Here is a 17,004-nt window from a genome sequence, read left to right as displayed (position 1 = left end):
AATTTTGCACCACATTTCTAAACATTAATTTTTTTATTTTTAAGAAATTTATACCATTTTATTTTCCAATTTTACAGTAGCTTTTCATTTTTGAATTTTTCAAACTAAAAAAAAAAAAAAATTCTTTTTTGCACCTGAACTTAGTTCTTGCATTTTATTATTTCTGTTTAATCTAGATTCCTGTCTGCAGCACAAATCGACTCTTAGTTAAATACTCGATAATTCGAAGACAGCCACATGGATTATTGCTTCATTCATTTGTTTCCTAGCTGCAGCTCAACTCGACCCTTTCTCTGAGATAATTTATCTAAAGCAGCAATTCTCAACCGGTGGTACACAAGAGAAAAATAGGTGGTACGCAGAGAAACAAATTATTTTAACTATTAAGCTCAAAAATCTCATGAAGAAAAAGAACAATTGATAGAAATTTTCTGCGATCGAACTCTAACTGAAGATTTAAAAAATATCACACTTGTTAACTTTTGGCTGAACGGAAAAAAATTAATTTAAAAACATCTCAAATAAAGGTATTAAATTTTTAGTGCCTTTTTGAGCAATCTATTTGTGTGAACAAGGATTTTCTTCCATGTTTTATTTGAAGAATAAATACAGAACAAAATTAAAAGTGGATCCTAATTTACGGTTAAAGCTAAGTGAAATAAGGCCAGACATAAAGAAATTGATCTTTCTTAAGCAGAACCAAATTTCACACTAAATTTTAGAATTTAAGTATTATACCTTAAATTTTGATAATTAAAATGTTAACCAAGGACATTGCATCCTTTTTTCAATTTTTATATCATCTTCAAAGAAACAATACAATGAACTGTTTAGTATAAAAATACATAAAAAGAAGATTTAAAATTTTAAGTTTTTGTGGAAGACAAGACAAACCGGCCTAGCTAGTTTAACATAACTTATATTGATACAAAAAAAAAAAAAAAAAAAAAAAACTTTTTAAAAGCTTGATTTTGTTCCGTTGATTATAATGTAACCAATATAAAACTATAATTAAAATTATGTTTTTCACTTAAGAAATTTTTAAAAAATACAGATTACAATTTCAGGAAGAATGTGATGTAAAGAAAGTGAAAGATATGAATGCGTTCAAGCTGTTAGTTTCACGATTAAGGAAAAAAAAAAAAAAATGTCTGAAAGCTCTCAGATTTTACATTACGCCCAAAGGGGCGATTTTTTAACGTTTTGTGTGCTACTTTTATTTATTAAATATCATGTTCTTCGCACTTAAACCATAAAATGCAATTCAACAGCAATATCGCATGAGCATATCTTTAGAATTTCCGATACATAGTCTCGCGCACTGTAGATATTTTTTCTCCCGTACAGTATTGCCATTGCTCGCATTGAAATCGTTGAGTTTGTTAATCAACAATTCGTTAAAGTTTTACAAAATAGGAAATAGATAATAAAACAAATTTTAGATTCCAAATTCGGGATTCCAGTTAGTGGAAGATTACATTATTCAAAATTTGATGGCTCTAGGTACCACTGTTTAATCACAATGCTAGAAACATACATACATTTATGCAGATTTTTCATTATTTAATTTCTTTAAATATAACACAAGGCTCTAATATTTGGTGGGAACAATTTGGAAAGTAAGTCGAAATTTATGGTGGACCAATGCAAAATTCCAAAACGAAAACTTGGTTTACTGCGCATAATAATTAGTCGCAAATTTAACATATTTAAGTCCGCACGTAGAATTTAACATATTTAAGTTCTTTGAGCTGAATGATTAGGCAGAGTAATAGTAAAGATAAAACATAAAATGTCATTATATCTTATTAATTTTAAAATTTTGCTTATAGTGTAGAAGAGATATGATGAGAAAAATTACAAATAAAAAAGACTATCTGACAGCTGTTCTAGTGGCATTACTTGAGTTAGCTGACATACAATATATTAGGCTCAATTTCAAGAAAAGTTATGTTGCCTCATATTATAAGAAAGCATTATTTGAGTTTGGCGTTACGCTCAATATCAAATAAGCATTTCTTGTAATAACAATTCACGTGACTGAAAGAGGTGCGACAATGAACCAGATTCGTAAAAGCCAGCGAGGCTATCCGCTTTAGATGGGATACTTTCGTGGAGGATACACTAAGTGTTATATTCGAGTTACACGTAAAAAAAAAATCTATGTACACACTATGTAAGTACACTCAGCCAGCTCGTTTGCGTGAATCTTGCCAAGATAAGTTGCCAGAGTTACCCACTCTTCCACTTGATGGCACTAACATGAACGGGGAAACCAGGAGCATAGAATTATTTGATAGTTACTAAGAAAAAAATTTCTCAGTCAGGGAATATCTCTTAAAATTTAAATTTCAAGTTTTATTTAACATATTGGAAGAAATTATTTATTAATATATATTAAAGGTGAGGATATTAAAAATGCTTGAAAAGTGAATGCAAGACATGTTACATTACTATATATATTACTTCAATGCTATATTTCATTTATCAGAAAGAAAAATTCTAGTGCTTATCATTTCAAAAATATAATAAATAAACTATATGTATCATCTTACTGTACAAATAAAACTATGATTAAACTATGATCCTAAGAGGTACGGTATTATGATTGGAATAGTTATCTTTAATGAATATAAAAGTGTACAGATGTAGTTAACTTGTATTGTTTGTCTGTTATATACAATACATTTCTTTTCCTTTTTTTTAATAATTTCATTTTATATTTATTACAATTTATTTATTTTATTAATTTTGATCATAAAATTGCCAGGCACAATGCTCTGTATATAGAGGCTTATATTCCGATTTTTGTCTCTGGTGAAAAAATATGAAAGCAACGTTCTGAATCAATTGTATGAGGACTGTCTGCTTAAAGGTAAATCTGCCTTCATTACAGATTTTCTAGCGGAAACTGACAAGTATTTTCTAACTGATTGCAGCTAATATCTAGATACTAATTCCTGCAGTCCTTCTTTTCTCCACCGAGTTTTCCACTTTTTTTAATGACTTCGTAAATTAAAGCATTTGCCATACTGAACTCATGTTGTAAAAAATTAATTAATTTTCAATTTTTTTCCAATTTAAACAAATCAGAATGGCAAATTGTTTAATTTGTATGCAGAATTTTTCAAATATTTAAATCTGAAATCTTTACGTATAGGTAAAAAAACATTTCAGCCACGAATTCGCTTTTCCTTCATTTAAAAAGGTTAACATGACTACCATTTTTATATAGTTTCCTCTCTACTCGTCTAGGAAATGGAGAATGAAAATGATTCACATGGTCAATGTAGGATTTCCTTTTGAGTTTATCTGTTTAAGGAAAATAATAGTCATATGATAGATCGTCACTTTAAAAAATAAATTGAAAAAGAATTGAGAGATGACTAATACATACTTCCATTTCTTTATTAGAATATGATTTAAGAAGTGAACGCCATTTTTCGACAGTTTTTGCACTTATCTGCTTTGAAATTTGCTATGATTCAGGCGCGTAGCCGGGGGTGCCCTGGGCGCCCGGGCACCCTCCCGCTTCACCACTACCTATGCTTAAAAAAAACGTTTTTTTTTTTTTTTTTTTTTTTTTTGACTATTGCTTTCCAGCTTCTTAAAAAATTCATGTGATTAAAGAAGAATGAACGTAAAGTCTACGATTTTCCGTTTAGAAATAAGATCAGGAAAAGTGTTCCTTCCTCAGCAAACAAGCAGCGGGAAAATACTCCGAAAGTTATGTGACACTTTCAAGTCGTAAAGCTTTTGGTCTTTTACAGCTTTGTAAAGTCTTCCATATTCAGTCTCACTTTTCTTTTAGCTTTCAATCTTAATGTCACTAAAGAAGAAAAACCTCTTTCACTTCGGACCAAGCAATCTAAAAGCATAATGGTTGAGAGAAAATAAGTTTTAAAAAAAGAACAAGAAAGACAAGAGAAGAAAAAATAATTTGGGATACTTAATTTTAAGATTTTTTACTTATTACCTAAATATCGCACAAAAGAGAAAAACAGTAAAATAATTTTGAGTGATTCTTTTTTACATTAATTTCGGATTTAAGTCAAGTTAATAAATATAGCAAAAATATTAAACTTTTTGGGGGGAATAATATAGAGAACATGTCAACGTCGATGCCTTCAATGAAATTAGTTTTATTTTCCTAACCATCTAGCAATTAAAATTCTTGTTATTTAAAATGATTTAATAGAGTAGTTGTTAAATATGCAGATTCACTCCCAAGTATTTTATTTTATTTTATTATTAGCCCAAAAGGGATAAATTGCTCAGAAGTGCTATTAATTTTGTTTTCGCATTTTGCGTTAGCTCACTATAAATGGCTTTCCTCTTTTCAAATTGTTGCGACCAAATATTAGAGCCCAGCATTATATATTTAAAGAAATTGAATAATGAAGAATCTGCATGAATGTATGTATGTTTCTCCAACTGTTAAAAACAACGGTACCTAGAGACATCAAATTTTGAGTAACGTAGTCTTCCACTCGAATATGGGCTTCCGGAAGCTCAAATTTGGAATTTGCAAGTTGTTTTATTATCTACTTCATATTTTGTAAAACTTTAACTAATTTTTGATTAACAAACTCAGCGGTTTCAAAGCAACCAGGCAACACTGTACGAGGAGGGGGGGGGGAACGCTTTTGTCTCCAGTACGCGAGATTGTGTATGGGAAATTCTAAAGATGTTCCCTTTTAAATTTATTTTGTGCTATTGCTGTTGAATTGGATTTTATGGTTCGAGTGCGGAGAACATGATATTTAATAAATAAAGGTAACACACAAAATGTAAAAAAAAAAAAAAAAAAAAAAAAAAAAAAAAAAAAAAAAAAAAACTCCCTTTTGGGCGTAATATATAATCTGAAAACTTTCAGATTTTATTTATTTATTTGTTTTGTATGCGTCTATGTTTGAGACAAATAATCAAATAATTGCTGATTAAAAGGGAGTATAAAACAAGAGAATTTAATAGAATGAAAAAAATACATAGCCCATTAATAGGTAAAATGTGTAATATTGGTGAACATTGCTAGTTTGACATAGGTTAGAATATCAGAAAACGAGCTTTTATGGTTTTCCTTACGTTTAAGGAAAATACAAACCAGTTTCCCTCAGAAAGTCCTCCACAGATGGGATGGCATCCCTTCCTTAGTCATGTCTACGGAAACAGATAACCTTTGTATGTTTTTCTGTACTGATTTAAACAAACAGTAGTAAGCATATATGAAATACTGATTATAATGATAAAAATTAGATGTAATTGTAAGATCATATACATCGTCGACATCAAGCCGAAATCACGAATCAACAACATCCCTTTCCGAGGGAAATAATTTTATTGGCATGAGCTTTAGTTTGCAAAAATCGATGTTCTACATACACTATAGTTCTAATATATATATCAAAACCAAATGCATTTTACTTTTTGGTCATAATGCAGAACAGAAGAATAGCAGAAAAATATTAAATATTATTATTAAAGGGTATCACTGTTGTCCTCAGATAGGAATGCGAAAATATTGTTCATTTTTTTCTGGTCCATTTACGTCATACAATAGTTCAGATTCATGTTAAAATTTTAAAATGATAGTTATTCGTTTTCAAATTCTATAGTGTAGAACATCGATTTTTGCAAAATTTTTAAAACTGCTTTTTTTCGCAGTTTTATAGCATCTATTCCTTTTTAAGAAAAAAAAATAAATAAATAAAAATAAAAATAAACATTTTAAAATAACATAAAATGTAGGCATATAATCTTTGCTTTCTTCCTCTGTTTAAAAACAAAGGAGTCTCGACGAATGCAACCAAGACATTTTACTAAATTGCGGGAATCATCATTAGGAGGTTCAATAAGCCTTTAGGGATAAACTATGAGAGTTATGGTCAATTTGATCTTGAGAAAGTGAAAAGTAGCGGATCAGATCCTAACGCCATCGAAACTTACTATGTTTTTTCTACAAATTTTGCTTTGTGTTGTGTTACTAGCAATAATGCTTTAACTTGTGTTAATATAAATTACTTAATATGTAGCGCCCTGAAAAAGGAAAGCATAAATTAGAAAGAAGTGTATAAAAATTGAGAGTTTCTTTTCTCCAAAAACTTATACATTTTCTAATGAAATGAACTCTACCGAAAGCATTTCTGTTGTGGAAAAAGGTAATTACAATAATAGATCTTCCACCACTCTTCCCTCTCCCCTTCCACCAAACCATACGAGAGGACTTTCGGCTCGCCGCATATTTAGAGTGCCGCCATGCTGCACCGACACTAGACATTCACAAACATCCATGCCTTCTCCGGGATTTGAGCCCGGGCGCTTCGGCAGGGCAGCCAGTGACGCTAATCACTATATTGGTTGGGCGGCAGATAGTTAATGCGTTCAAGTTGCGCACTTAGAGGAAATAATTTTCATGACAAAATTTTTTCTTTAATGCGTGATATTAATGAGGGGACAGTTATTTTAATTATTTGAAGTTTTTCTTCGAATAGCAATACTAATTACAAAGGAATGACCAGATGAAAATTTGCTAATAATGTTTCAACTTTACTGATTTTACAGAGCTGTAAAAGGAAAATGTCTTATAATACTACAAATTTTATACTTACAACAAATCAGTATGCTGCAACATATTTCTTGTTCCTACATCCAAGAACTGAATTGTTTAATCTCTTATGCTCTATTAAAAATTCTAAGAAATGTGAGAATCCTTGATTTAGTTGCCTGGAAAAAAGTACAAAGACTTTTACAGTACAAAGGTCGACGAAAATAATATTAGACCTTTGCCGGAGAAGATGGACCATGCGGCATAAGGCGTACCATCTTTTTTATCAAAGCTTTTTCGATATAACTAAAACCCTAGAACACATTGTGTGCTCAACCAAACCAGATGCTTATGTGCATAATCAATGGATTGTGCAATGTAAGCGAGACTCTATGGTTCTGCCGAATTCAATCATTTCATCTGCTTTCATTGTAACATTCATAACAGCATTTGTTATGAATTTAATAAAACAACTTGCAAATTCCAAATTCGAGCTTCCAGATGCCCATATTCGAGTGGAAACCTACGTTACTCAAAATTTGATGTCTCTAGGTACCGTTGTTTTTAACAGTTGGAGAAACATACATACATTCATGCAGATTCTTCATTATTTAATTTCTTTAAATATAATGCTGGGCTCTAATATTTGGTCGCAACAATTTGAAAAGAGGAAAGCCATTTGAACCAACTCAAAATACCAAAACAAAATGCTGCTATCTATCTCACTTAGAAGGAATTCTAGCTACACTTCAAGGACGAGCTGTTGATATTTGAGCAGCCTATAACATGGTCCAGGAAATAACTGAGTTTTATATTTCTAAGTATGAAAATGCAGAAAAGAGTTTTGAGAGTATATTTGATTCTGGACAAATATGTAAAAAATTAGATGTAGAGCTTAAAATGCCTCGAATCATTCGAAAGCAGGTCTATCGAAATAATGCTCATTGTGATTCTGTGTTTAATTATTATAAAACTATTTTAGCAATTCCTTTACTTGACCATCTCATTTTTCATTTAAAATTTCAATTTTCAAATTTAGAAAAGATTGCATCATCCCTGTTTTGCGTACTACCATCAGTTTGCTCTGAATGTGTAAATGAAATTGCTGTAAATGAGTTGAAGGGTACATATAAAAGATGATTTACCCTCTCTGGAACTTCTAAACGAAGAGGTGAAACGTTGGTGACGGCATTTTATGTCTACTCCTAAAGCAAACCTCCCAGATACACAAGTTTGGCTTTAAAAGATTCGAATAAAATCTTTTTCCCAAACATTGATGTGCTATTGCACATAACAGATACACTGCCGATAACTCTTGCGAATGTGAGCGTTCCGCAAGTGCTTTGAAAAGGTTAGAAAATTATAATAGAGCTACTATGACGGAACAACGTAGAAATTCTTTGGCATTAAAGCACATTCACTATACCAAATAAATATCAACTGACAAAATTATTGATACTCGTATATTTGCCAGTTTACAGCCACGGAAAATAGAATTAAGGAATATTTTAATTGCCGAACCAAAATGTAAGGCCAGAAAAATATTTGCCTTTTTTAAAAATTTTTACTTGCAATTTAATTTCATGTCCGAAATAAATGATGTATTTACAACTTTTATGTACTTAATTCAATATATTTATTATTATATAATTATATAAAACAGAAATATAGGTTTTATATATTTATCTTTATAGTTGTATTATGAAACCAAAGTAAGATGAATTTCAAAATTCTTTTAATATTTCTTTGTATGTATGTGAGTGTGTACATCAGAAATGAAAGTAAAATAATAGAAGTACTTTTACTAGCATTATTCTATTTTTGTTATTTATTATTTCCTTTATTAGGCCTTTTAAAGTGGCTTTAATAAAGGTTAAAGTGTTTAAGGTGAAAAACAGAGTTTCGCGTTTAATATGTTTGTAAGGTAATAATTATAAATACTATAATTAAATGCAATATGTTCATAATTATGTTACATAATTTTGTTATTAATTAAACTTATAATTATTATTTATATTACGATAACTTCCATTCATATGATATATTCATCACGTAATAATTATGTATATATTTGAGGATGCTGTAATAGGTAGAACAGTATAGCCATAGGAGTTGTAACGGGCACCCTCCCGTAATTTGAGCTGGCTACGCCCCTGTGATTATTGTAAAAACAAATGGCAAAATTAAATATCATATGTAAATTTCTCTTTCCCATAGAAATATATTGTATCTTAATTCTATATTGATAAATCCTTAAGATTCTTAAAAACGAATTCAAGAACAGCAGAATTCTCATCAACAAATAATTTATGACTTGCTGAGAAGTTAAGAAACTACATACATGAAAATCCAGTGTAACACTTTTATTTAATAAACATTTACTTCGACCCATTTATCTTGAAGCAAAGTCACATTGCTTTTGATTTTTCAAAAGGTTAACTCCCTTTAAGAGTACTTAAGACTGTACTAAATTGTACTAATTTGTACTTGTATTAAAATTTCGAATTCTAAACTCGAAACAATACACAATATAAAAATTTTAATCAACTATTTAAAACTTATAAGATATTTTCTCTCTCCTTCTAGCATGAGTTTGTGGTGTAAAGGTAGCACACTGAGCGTGTATTCGAGAGGTCAAGGTTCGAGTCCCAACGAGGGCATTGCTCAATTTTTATGTTTTCTGCTTGAAAAAGACTTTACGTTTTTAAAACAAATTATTTATATAATTATTGAGATCGAAACATAAAAACTAGAGGGCAGTTAAAACGGCTAAAATGCCATCTAGTTCATGCTTGATGATGCAGAGTTACTGTTTCTGACAAACTTCCAGTGTTATACTGTTTAAGTTGAATATATATATATGCTATGGAAAAACTATTACTACAGTTGAAATCTGATCGAATAATAACAAAATACCTTTACGTAGTACCTTTAGGTAGCATAATAATACCTTCCCATAAAGAGCATATATAATAATGCCTTATAAGCATATATAGCCAAGTAGATCGCGAAGCGAATTTTTAGTCGATCACAACCGATAGAAGACGATTTTAATACGCAAACACAACTTAGTCTTGACTCCTAGAAACAAACGATCATGGCTGCTTTAGTACCATAGATGAAGTTGACAATTCATTTTTCGAGCCAGCCGTCGAGAGAGTGAGAGAGCCTAAATCGCCTATTAATGTTTATGACTGCACGTAGAGAAAATGAGCTTTCTACGTTACCTATGCACTGTTTCTTACTATGTCTATATTACTTGTTATCTGCTTGTTGTCTAACACGCCTTCTAGCGAGCTCCTCGGTGCCTCTGTTTTAATCCTCAGTGTAGCAATACATAAGTTTGTGTTCCTTGTTTAGTACATAGTATTCACCATAGTAGTAACATTAAAAGACAGAAAGTACTTTCTGTATAGATTTTAAATAAAATCTATCTACTTGTATACATCTTTTGCGTTTTAGTACTCATTAAATTGAGCAATAAGCCAGAAAAAGAATGAAGACTTATCATTTTTATGAAGAATGAGAACTTGATTACTTTTTTCACAAAGATAAATGTTGTTGCTTAATCTGCAATGCCTTCGTAGCCGCTATTAAAAAATCTGATGTGTACACCACATGACTTCCTTGTACGCAATATTAAATTATAAGCAATTTTTTCCTGCATTTCGTTTAAACTTTTATTAGCTCGAATTTCATTAGAGATATACATGACTCGAGAAAATACATGAAATCTCAAAATATCTTTATTAAAAATTTAAAAATATAAAACATAAATGCAGATAAAACGATGTAAATAACAATTTTTATAATTAAAATTAGAGTTTCTACGCAAAAACAAGCAACTCGACCAGCGAGCAAGAAGGCAGATTTTTCGGTGCACAAAACTGAAAGTTTACTTTTGGTCTCACTCGGCAAAAAGACACTGAAGCTGAAGCTATAGAGACTAACTTAATTTATTGTGGACGCTATGTTGAGTCATTATATGGGATAATTTAACAATTTAAATGATAATTCCAGAATGGATTAAGCATGATTTTATTCGCAATAATAAAAGAAGACGTTATCTTTGTTGATACGAAGCTTAGCTTCTTTAGATTGGCAATAAATCCACTATTTCGCTAAGTTTCAAATGTAGACAAAGATGGTTTCTATGGTAAAAAATTAGGCTAATTAACTAAAGGCATAAAAACCTTAACCAGAAGATAAGAACAACACAATTCAATCATTTTCAAAACAAAATATGCACAATTTACCAACATATAAAGAATGAAAAAACTGAGCTCAATGAACCGAGTAGCAGAGTTTGTGAATGTATATATATATATTTTTTGGTGCCGCCGATTGCCACCAAAAGGGGAGGTGCACAACTACATGCTATAGTAGTCCTATATGCAAAATTTCAACATTCTGAGGCTATTCGTTTTTGAGTTATGGGAGATACATTCATACATACGTACGTATAGCCGCCATGAAAAACATTTTGGGGGAGAGAGTCCTTTATTCTGTCCTTGCGTACAGATATCACGCAAAAACATCGTTAAATTGCATTCGATAGCGGTCAAAATAGATATTTTCGTTAAAATATGGTACCCGGAATTTTTCATGATCACGATACTTCGTTTGCTTTGTACAAGGAAGTAAAACGGAATCTGGGAAATGATTTTTTTTAACTTTAAATAATGAATATCAAACTGATTATTCACAAGATAGTGACTTGGGATAAAATAAAGTTGAGGATCTTAAGAGCTGAACTAAATATTTTTGAAAACACATGTTGAAATTGTAAGGATCTTAAGTTTTACTAACGTTTATTTTATTTTTAATCTTTACTATCACTTCTTATTTTCTACTTCCGGCCAGAATTATAAGCGTTAATGTATTTATGCAAAGTTTGTCTGGCGAACGCCAAGTATTTAAGTTGTGGCTTTTTGCCAAGCGAGAGAGAGGAAGCAGTGAGTCGAAGCAGGCCGCTTACCTTAGAAGTTTTACTCAGTTGCTGGTTGCCTTCCAGGCCAGAAGTTTTAATCCTCTTGATAATTTTTAAACGTATTGTAGTGTTCACAGTTCTCTGTACTACATACGGCTTCCTGTTAATATAAGGCCAATCTTCCACGTTTATTATTTTAAAGTTAAATTAGAGTTTAGTTTTATTTTTATACTTTTACGTTTTGACCCCAAGTAGCGGGTCTGTGTATTCCAAAGTACGGAAGTTATTGTAAATAGAGAAAAATAAAGGGTTTTGTATACCCTTATTGTGTATCCTGTCTACTTCCCACAGTGATTGAACATAGCTTTAGTAAGCTCTCTGTTCCGAGTCAGGTCCTTGCATGTTCCCGAAGAAAGTAAGACGGAACATTGAACCTGATAGTGGCGCCCAACGAAGAAGAATAACCATGGCCGAGTTTCAAGAAGAACCTGTGCTGCCTGCAGAAGCGGCTCAGAATCCAGAAAGGCCAGCTGCCGCCCTGGAAGGATTTGGTTACATCGTACAGACCATGCGCGCTTCGATGAAACCAGAAGCAACATTTAATGGAAACTCACCGGTAACCAGTTTTTTGGAAAAATTGGATGACCACTTCATGCTCTACCCCGTGCACGAATTTCAAAAAGTTACCTTAGCTACCAGCGCTTTGAGGGGCCAAGCGCTTAACTGGTTCAAATGTATAGGCAGAAGTCTCTTGGGTCAAGCAGGAAGTCCCACCTATACTTACGAGAATTTCAAGACTGCCCTACTAAAAGCCTTGCCTGTCGTAAGGGATCGTGCGAAATTAGAAACGGAACTTTTTAGTATATATCAACAAAGAATCGAAAACCTCTCAAGCTTTATTTTAAGAAAAATTCACGTCTTCAAACTCTTGTATGGAAACCGTCCGGATCCTGAGATAATTCAAGTGATTTTGCCGAGGTTACTTCCCCAAGTGCTAAACTTTATTGAATTAAGGAATCCGACTACACTGGAAAATTTATTTGAGCTAGCAATCCAGTTTGAAAGTAGAAGAACGGCGGACATTGAAAGAAGACGCCAATATCAACAGCGAAACCAATTTGGTGCGCCAAGACTACAGCAAACTCAAGCACACGGCTACGGAAGCAAAGCGAATCAGTGTGCAATGAAACCCGAGCATTCAAAAACAGCCGGCGAACGTTGACAGTTCAATAGCAATCCAGGAAAAAAGTCTCAAGGCCAGTGGAAAAAGAAGGAAAGCACGGAAGTGAAAAATAATTTAAACTAAAACGGATTTCTGCTGACGGGAGGGTGCGGAAATCCGAAGGCCACGAAAACCCCTCTTCCTTCAAGTTAAATACAGTAATGGTGAAAAATTTGACTCTTCCGATGATTGAAGTGTTGGTGAATAATATCCCAGCCACCGCACTCCTGGATACAGGCGCGCAGTGTTCCTGTGTGGCAGAAGAATTTTTTAGGAAGTATTTTCGCAAATACCGCATATATAATTCGGATAATACGACAGTGTTAGCGGCGCAAGGAGAAAAATGTAAGTGTATAGGTAAAGTACCGCTGTATGTCCGTATCAAGGACGAACAAGTAAAGGTGATGTTTTTTATAGTAAAGAATCTGCAAGCACATATAATCTTAGGAATAGATTTTCTTTCAGATGCACAAGCAACGCTGGATTTTAATGAAGCGTCCCTTAAGCTGACGATGAAACCAGTTCGTGCAGAAAAGGCTGAACCGCCGATGTTAAATCTTGACCACCTGCCTAATGATGAGCAAGGAAGAATCCGACAAGTGGTAAGTGAATTTGCTTCGTTATTTAGTGATATTACAGAATTTACTCAGGTTACTAACCATAGTATTGACACCGGAGATTCAATGCCAGTTCGCCACAAAGCATACCGGTATGATAAGAATAAGGAAAAAATTATAGAATGGCATATCACCGATATGCTACGTAAAAAGATCATAACGCCCATCTCAAGTAGTTATGCTAGCCCGGTGGTTTTATGTAAGAAAAATAATGACTATCCTTTGACACATCCAAAAAGGTGGAGATTCGCGATTGATTACCGTAAATTAAACTCCATAACTAAATATCCGGTATATCCGTTACCTATTATTGAAGAAATTCTAAGGAACATAACATCCACCAAATATATGACGACTTTAGACTTAACGACTGGTTATTTTCAAATAGGGGTTAGGCCTGAGGACGTGCCTAAGACTGCTTTTATAACCAAGTCTGGCACTTATGCATTTTTGCGTATGCCGTTTGGCCTTTCAGGGGCCCCGGCAACATTTCAGCGATGTATGGACATTGTGTTAAGACCTGTTCTTGGAAAGTCCAGATTTATCTATTTAGACGATATCATTATTACTAGTGATAATCTAGACCAACATGTACAGGATTTAAGACAGGTGTTTTCTTTATTAAATGAGGCCGGTCTAAAAGTAATGTCGAAAAGTGCAAATTTGCAGCCCCTGAATTAAAATATTTAGGTTACAAGATATCTCAGAAAGGAATAGAGACAGACGAATCAAAAATAATCGCTGTACAAAAGTATCCGACTCCAAACACGGCGAAGAAGCTCTCTCCTTTTCTAGGACTTTGTTCATATTATAGGTCCTTTATAAAAGATTTTGCAGCTATTGCTGAACCATTGTTAAAATTAAAAAGGAAAAAGGGCAAGATTCTCGTGGACGGCCGAAGCCAATAGCGCGTTCGAAAAATTAAAGCATTAACGCAAACCCGTGTGTTGAAATTTCCTGAAAAGGATGAGAATTTAGAAATTCCAGCGGATGCTTCAGATTATGCGGTAAGAGCGGTACTTTCGCAAAATCAGCAGCCCATGGCATTTTTTAGCCGAACTTTAAATCAAACACAAAGAAACTATTCCGCGACCGAGAGAGAGGCACTTGCAGTTCTGTTAGCAGTGCAAAAGTTCCGAGTCTATTTTGGAAAGGCGCCAATAACAGTGTACTCTGATCATGCGGCGGTAACTAGATTGTACTCAGGGAAAAACTTATCCCCAAGGTTGATAAGATGGGCACTCAAGCTACAAGAATATAATCTGGTAATCAAGCATACCCCCGGAAAGGAAAATATCGTAGCAGATGCCCTATCTAGAATTAAAATAGATGAAGAAGGTAATACCGTAAAGGTGGCAATGCTCACAGCATGTACAATAAATTCCCGAGAAACTGTAATAACCGAACTGGGTAAGGATCCTGAGTTTGGAAGCATTTATGAGTATTTAAAGGATCCTGAAAATTTTAGCCACCAAGATGTTGTGGCGATAAGAAATAGGGCGGCCCATTACGAACTAATAGATGGTCTATTATTCTATACAAAAACTACGAATTCCAACAACGAATTTCGACCTGTTATCCCAGCTAGTCTTAGATTAAATATCCTGCAGGAGTTGCATGACAGCCCTTTAGCTTCTCATGCTGGTATTCGAAAAACTATCCAACGCGTACGCGAGGCAGTCTACTTTCCTGAACTGCAAAAGTTAACAAGGGCGTATGTCCAGTCCTGCCCAACATGTCAAGCAGTTAATTATATTAATTTCCGCCCGGCCGGGTTTCTAAATAGTATTAAATCCGAATTTCCAAATGAAATAATTGGCATCGATTTATTGGGCCCTTTCCCAAAAAGTCAGTTAAATAAAAGTCGCTATCTCCTTGTTATGGTTGATCATTTTAGTAAATGGACCGAAATTGTTCCCTTAAAACGAGCCTCCGCGAAATTAGTTACTGATTCTATTTTAAATAAATATATTTTAAAATACGGGGCGCACCTAAAAGTTATATCGGATAATGGTCCTCAGTATGTAAGTAATGTATTTGAAGACATGTGCCAAAAACTGGGCATACGTCATTTAAAAATGGTCCCGTATCGGCCGCAATCAAATATAGCGGAACGGGTCAATAGAAATATAGTGAAAATTATCCGTAGTTATGTTAAAAATTTTCATAAAAGCTGGGATAACTATGTCAATGAATTTGCTTTCGCCCTTAGGACCGCAAAACATGATACAACGGGCAAAACTCCGAGTTATTTCTAGGCAGAAAGATTATAACACCGTTAGATAAATTATTTTATGTGCAACAAAGAGCCCCAGAATTTAAAATGGGTGATATAGAAAAACTAATAAAAGAAGCAAAAAAGAATACGGAAGTAGCACAAAGAAAACAGAAGCTATATTATGATTTGAAACGACGGGGAGTAACTTATAAAGTAGGGGATGAAGTTTTAAAAATTAAGCATTCACTTTCTTCAGCACCAGAAGATAAAACTGCCAAATTTTTTCCACGATTTGAAGGACCATATGTTATAGAAAAAATAATTCACGCTGTTGTAGTGTTAAAAGCCAGAAATGGTGAAACCTGTTCCGCAAACATTGATCAAATCAATCCCTACTTCGATCGTAATAAAATGCAAATCTTTTCAGATCTTTTGCAGGATCCGGCACGGCAGACACCGCAGGTACAAGTTCCAGAGGTGGAAAAACGACAAGTACAAGGGCAAGCCAATGAGAGACAGAAGCAAGTGAAAAGAAAATTGTCCCGCGAAAAAATTGAAGGTAACAAGAAAAAGAAGCCGTTCCACCGTCCAGAAAACAGAGTTCACGAACACCCCCAGAATGAAGAAGGGAGAAGGACGACGTATGTGAAGAGGACCAGGAGAAATGACGGCAACTATAACCCGCTTTAAAACGGAAGATCTACTCATCCGACAGAACTCTCCGCAGCAAAAGTCGCCGAACTGCGGAAGGGCCATCAGCGGCGGAGGAAATGTTACAAGGAAAATTTGAACGGCCAGCAACGAGGTCCAAGCAGGAACAGGAAAGAAGTTTCCCGGTTCCGCCAAGACCACCTGCCATCAAACGACCAAGACCACAGGCAGAAGCGAAAAAGAAGGTATTCAAGGGTGACCGAACTGGAGAAAAAAGAAAGCATCTAGAGGAAGGCACTGAAGGGCGAGCCCGTACAAGAAGGAGGATAAATCAAACAACTATCTGCACTACCTTTAAGGACAGGGCCCAGAAAAGAATGTCCGAATATCACAAAGATAAGTAAAATTTTATGTTACTTTGCAAACTTAAGTTAATCTTTCATTCTTACTGCAAGTGGCAGATTTCAAGAAGTTTTACCTCATGCGAGGTCTACCTTTATCGCCAAAAAGGCGAGAAATGAGTTGTTACGGATTTTGGTATTATGTTTTTCAATTACTCGCGCGTAAAACTAAAGTTGATGTACAATAGCGTTGTGTAAAGACTTAAATATTGTAAAAAGTTATTGTATAAATATTATTTAAAACATTCTGGCAAGAAAGAAGTTTTAGTCTGAAAGACTTTTTGAAATATATTATTTCAATGTAGAAAGAATTGGCACTTGCTTTGAAAAGAATAGAAGTTAACAATATACTACTAATGTATGTTTTCAAATGTATAAAATTAACGGCATGTTAATATGTTCTTATATACAATGTGAACTG

Source organism: Stegodyphus dumicola, chromosome 3, assembly GCF_044657685.1.
Source record: "Stegodyphus dumicola isolate Sdum_Otavi_A_Nest chromosome 3, ASM4465768v1".
Taxonomy (NCBI): Eukaryota; Metazoa; Arthropoda; class Arachnida; order Araneae; family Eresidae; genus Stegodyphus; species Stegodyphus dumicola.
The sequence above is the reverse complement of the archived record's forward strand: the minus strand, read 5'-3'. Positions refer to the sequence as shown.